Below are 5936 nucleotides of genomic sequence, written 5' to 3'. Positions count from 1 at the left end.
TTCTGGCTTTTACTAATTCTGTCTTGAATTTAGAACAATGTACTATATATACAAAAGTAGAATTTTAAATTGAGGAGTTTTAAACCTTTAAAGCTACAATCTGCTGTATAATATTTATTTGATAAATGATAAGTTGTGTTATGTTTCAACAACAAATAATAGGTGCATAAAGGCACTTATTTTACATGACTAATCATAAATATAACTACATTTATTTGATTTAAATTTTTTACTTGTAGATGGCCTGTCCCACCTGCCATCACCCCTCACCTGGCCTTTGTTTCTGCTCACCTTTCTGGTCTCCTGTCAGGACAAAGCTGGTACACTGTGTGCAGTAACATGGAGGGCATCTAGTGGTGATATGAGAGAATACATCTGGGTCAGCTCGGCCAGTTTACAGATGGTTGCTTTGGCAGAGAGAGAGTTTGGCTGCACCAATATTTCCACTGTGCTTGTCAGTGGCCTTTGTGTGTCACTCAAACACAAGGACTGGTCGGGGGGGTCAGCAGATCTGTGTCAAGGGAGTTTGAGTGTTCGAGGAGAGGAGGAGCCAAAAGTGTCTCTCCTTTGTGTTCTCCAGCATCACAGCAGCCTGCAGGGGGCGCCACATGAACACAACAGAAAAGGCCTCGGATTTTGCAGTGAACCATTCCATCACCAGCCCAAACACCAGAGCAAAGTGTTTCCTCTGGAAGGTCTTCTTCCACATTTGCTGTCATATTTGCTGTAAAAAGCCTGTAGCTTCTCAAATGTTCAGAGCCTGCCTTCATAGCTTCTTGGCACAATCTCCATGGATACAGGAAAAAAACAAACAGTTCATTTCACAAAATCCATCATTCTTTTACTTGTGTCCTGTGAGCTGCACATGCTGTACTTCATAGTTGGATAAAATCCAGTGATATGATGTTAAAAACTGAGCTCAACAGACAAAAAGTTTCAAACACTGCTCAGAGCCAAGTGCGTAAATGCATGAAATTATTTGGCCAAGATTATGTTTATGCTAATATAGGATCATATTTTGTTCATTTAAGGCAAAATTGTTTCATTTTCAGGTTTATTCTTGGTTTAGTCCTGGTTCACTCAGTCTCACAAAGCTCCAAACATCTGTAGTTGTCTTTTCCTCAGAATCCTGAAAGTTCAGGTTCTTGATTCACAGATCTGAAACTGAAGACTCGACTTAAAGGTTGTATGGAGGATTTTTTTTTGTTTCAAATTGTCAATGATAGCATTATAGAGATGCAGTAGCCTTGTAATTATGATGACCAAAAAAAAGAGAATAAAAATTCATCAACTCTGGACGTGGTGGGGCCAGCTAAACATTTGCCAATAGATAACGACACTGCCTCGTTATCTGTTAGCTGACAGGCTGTCAATCGATCTCCCTACGTTTCTAGCGTAACTGACTTGCCTGCGCGCCGCCGGTACGTGGTTTACGTACGCCTGTCACGCAGTCCACAGACGCAAGCCGCACAGACGCTGTTTACTCCACCAACGCAACAGTTCTTAGCGGCTTTTTTTGACCTATATCTTCCTCGCAGTTCGCACAAAGTTTGTTGCAATGGCGACAAGAATCCTGGAGCAGTTAGCCGCAAAAGAAAGTCCGTTTTTGAGGTCGCTGAAAGAAGAAGACAAGGGGAAAAGCAGCGAAGCCAAACTGAGGTGATTCTTATAGATTCATTCCAGCGATGGCGCAACTGAAGCAGACGCAGGGTCTAAAGACTGACGCATTGGTCGCCAAATTACTCCTGGACAGGTAACTTCTGCTTATTATGAAAACGTACTTTATTTCCAAGAGCTAGTCAAACGTTTTTCAGGACACGAAAGCGATATCCTATGTCTGAAAACGTAATTTTCAAGGCAAAGAAAGAGTCCGCTTGCTGCTGCGTGTTGCAGCTAGTTCATTCGCACGGAATCTCCGCGCAACCTTCTCTGCACCCCTTTCCTGCTCCTGTCCCCGCTGCCCGTTCCGCTCTTCCCCCTGCTCCTCACTTCTCCGGGCACGGAATCTCTGCACACCGCTCCCCTCTCCTCTCCCCTCTCCCTGCTCCCTGCTCCGCTCTTCTTCCTGCTCCTCACTTCTCGTCCGCGCACGAAATGTCTGCACACCCGCTCCCCCCGCTCCTCACTTCTCCGCCTTGCCTAACCAACACTGTAGTTAGTTGTTTACAAGTCATGTGCAGCACCGGCTGTAAACAAACCTGTTTCTGGCGTAAAGAGGAGGCGGGAGAAGGCGTTTCTACGTAGGGACCTGTAGGGGAGGGGGGGTGGTTTCACGCATGCAACCTTTAAAGGTTTTATAGAGGATTTTCCAAGGAACGAGAAATCCAGCAACTGTTTGTCCTTTTTCAAATGTTGCGCATGCGTGAAACCACCCCCCCTCCCCTACAGCTCCTACGTAGAAACGCCTCCTCCCACCTCCTCCTTACGCCAGAAACAGGTTTGTTTACAGCCGGTGAGCTGCACATGACCAATGCATCAGTCTTTAGACCCTTCGTCTGCTTCAGTTCCATCGCTGGAATGAATCTTCAAGAATCACCTTAGTTTGGCTTCGCTGCTTTTCCCCTTGTCTTCTTCTTTCAGCAATCTCAAAAACTGGACTTTCTTTTGCGGCTAACTGCTCCTGGATTCTTGTCGCCATTGCAACAAACTTTGTGCTAACTGCGAGGAAGATATAGGTCAAAAAAAGCCGCTAAGAACTGTTGCGTTGGTGGAGTAAACAGCGTCTGTGCGTCTTGCGTCTGTGGACTGCGTGACAGTCGTACGTAAACCACGTACCAGCGGCGCGCAGGCAAGTCAGTTACGCTAGAAACGTAGGGAGTTTGATTGACAGCCTGTCAGCTAACAGATAACGAGGCAGTGTCATTATCTATTGGCAAATGTTTAGCCCCACCACGTCCAGAGTTGATGAATTTTTATTCTCTTTTTTTTGGTCATCATAATTACAAGGCTACTGCATCTCTATAATGCTATCATTGACAATTTGAAACCAAAAAAAATCCTCCATACAACCTTTAAGACTCTGGACCAACAGCTGCAACAAGAGCGGTCTAAAATTAGACCGAGACCAGAGATCAGACCAAAACCAGTTCATACAGTGGGTAAGTACCAATCAGAAAGTCAGTGGTTTGAACCTAAGCTCATGTCTTTGTTCTGTCTCTTTGCAAGACCCTTAGCCACATTTTTAGGTGTTTGCTCTGCCTTGAATGTTCCACAATATGGCATTAAAGTTATCCATCCAGCCTCATTATAATACAGCTGTGAAAAAACATACATCCTTACTTATGTTGTCATTTGCTTGTCTCCACAGAGATAGACAAGTTCAATGCCATGCTGTAGAACATTCTAGCAAAACAACTATTCAGTTTTATCAGAAAACATTTGGAAACATGCGTCATCACAATCTGCCAAAGTTTTCCATCGGGGACAGAACTCGAATCGGATCTTCTACATCACTTACAGGAAGCTGACTGCAACTGTTGATCAGCCAAACATTTTTATTAAGTTAGACAATCTATAATACACGAATTAATAGGCAATTTATGAAAGAATAACTGAAAGAATACAATGACATCTAGTTGAAGAAAACCAGGCCATTTTCTCAGTTTTCCGAGATTAACCCTGCGTTCAATTATCTTCCAACTCCCAGTTGGACCTCGGATTTGACGTCACGTCCGAGCTTGAAGTGTATTATTATGTTTTGCGTGTCGGACTCCGGTCAAATCCAGTATTTGTTCAATAATGGCCTCACCACAACTACCAAACCCACAGCCAGTGATACAGATGCAGTAAGGTTTTGCAGTGATATGAGTGACTGAAATTGTCCTTTAAACCACCAAAGTCCAAACACAATGAAAACACTTCATACTTACACGTCACAGTGGGCCTAGCCATCTTGGATTGTGACTCGGAATTCTTGCTACTTTTTCCGCCATCGACGTCCGAGTCATGTCATCCTAGGAAAAGGGGCGTGTCACACAACTTCCTCGGAAAACTAATTCGGAAAGACAATCGAACGCAGGGTTACTACTGCCAACAGAGCCTGCCGGAAGTCATCATCCGCATGTTTCCAAACGTCTTCTGGTTCTGTGACGTAAGCATGAATAGAGCCCATAACATCTCCATGGAAACGGGCATGCAAATTACATAGTGTAACTTTTAAGAGGAATTCATTCAGTTTTATTTAAAAATATTATATTATGCAAAACTGGGTGTTGTGAGCTTTTAGCCATGTGAAGCCAAAGTTGTTACTTCATCAAAACATATGGGCCATTTCACCTCAGTTCACCCAAAATTGCAGTTTGAACCCTCACATTGTCCAGCTGCAAAGAAAATTGGTGTATGGGTAAGTCATAGCCAAGAAAGTCAAAACCTCAAATTTTAGGATGATGCGTACACTCTGAATGGATATTTGTCTTATGATGGGGGTGAGTCAAGGTTTAGGTAAATTTGTGTGAAAATAAAAAAGAAAACCCCTCCAGATTTTTTATATGTTGTAGCAGACATATAGGGCAACATTTTTTCTATTGGTGTCATTTCAGTTTCAAGGCCAAGATATTGGTCAAAAGGTAATTCTTCTCAAAAGTTCTCAAATGCAACAATAAATGCAATAAATAGATTTGGATTCTTTATGATTTCCCCTTTCCAGTGATACCTTGGTTTTCTATATTGGACCAGTTTTGCTGAGTAAATGCAATTTGAAATTCGGTGACCACGCAAAAAAGTGAAAATATTTAATTGCAATATCTCGGAAACCGTTTCTAAATAAAATTTGAATGATTTACCTATATACTGAGTTTCATAAAAAAGTTGACAAAGTAGGCATTGGGAGAACTGAGGTGGACTGACCCAGACCTGGAGTAGTGTTTTGTTTCATTCACACGTTTCAGTAATCCTTTATTATATGTCTGTCTACATTTCTTAAACTCAAAATGCTCTCTTCCACCTTGTGATGTCATGAACTGGTAGTTTTCAGTAGAGACTGGAGCATATCTGGAAGTATTTCTCAAAATGACTGAAGTGTAAACATTTGTAAACATTTGTTCAGCGTAAATAAAGCACGGAGAGTTTGTTGTGAGGTTAGTTTATTGCATGTTTTAGTCTGAGGTTATCACAGTTGCACACAAAATGGAGGCCCTCGAGGGGTCAGAGGTCAATGGTGACATCATCAGGACTCAACGTCAAAGCCACAGTACGCCATGTTTGTAGTTCTTTTCTGTTTGAATCCCGCTGAATTTCCTGACTAGATCTGAACGTTTCTCGTGGATTTCTATGCGCTGCTTTGACTTTAAAGGTGCACTGTGGGACTTTTCTGGTAGAGGGTCCACCACCTGCTTGTCTCCATGGCGATGTGATTGTTTTGTTTTGCATTTAGGTGTTTTTATTGCTGAAACTACAATGAAAAGCGAGCGTTTTTATGATAAATGGGACGCCTCTCCACATTTCTGACCTGTATTTTTGTCTAGTTTTGTTTCTAGTTAGATGAGTTTAATGCTTTATTATGGAACATTCCAGACAACAGCTTCATGGAGACGAGCAGTGCACCTTTAAATCTTTTTTTTTTTTTTTTTCTCCAGCTGGTGATGTGAATACGTTGAGTCCTGATTTTTACAGATGAAACTACAATACACAAACAACTCATGGAAGACTTTTTTCACATTTAGACGATTACAGTAAATTCTGTGTTCCAGTTTAACCAAATCTTTGAACCAAAAATCTACAAAATAACAAATATTGCTCAAATTCTGATCCAAATCCGGCAAAAAAAAGTAAATTTGATATCTGACTATGTGTTTTCTGTATTTAAGTATCAATGACTTTTATAAGAGACTTTTTAGTTTAAATTATTTCTTTACTTTTGTATTTACTTTCAGTTCAAAGATTCGATCATTGTACAGGTATTTTTGGTGAAAAGCACAAGACAAAATGATATCTGATTG

This window comes from Boleophthalmus pectinirostris, unplaced genomic scaffold (assembly GCF_026225935.1).
Source record: "Boleophthalmus pectinirostris isolate CB_2022bp ecotype Guang Dong unplaced genomic scaffold, ASM2622593v1 HiC_scaffold_8, whole genome shotgun sequence".
Classification (NCBI taxonomy): domain Eukaryota; kingdom Metazoa; phylum Chordata; class Actinopteri; order Gobiiformes; family Gobiidae; genus Boleophthalmus; species Boleophthalmus pectinirostris.
The sequence above is the reverse complement of the archived record's forward strand: the minus strand, read 5'-3'. Positions refer to the sequence as shown.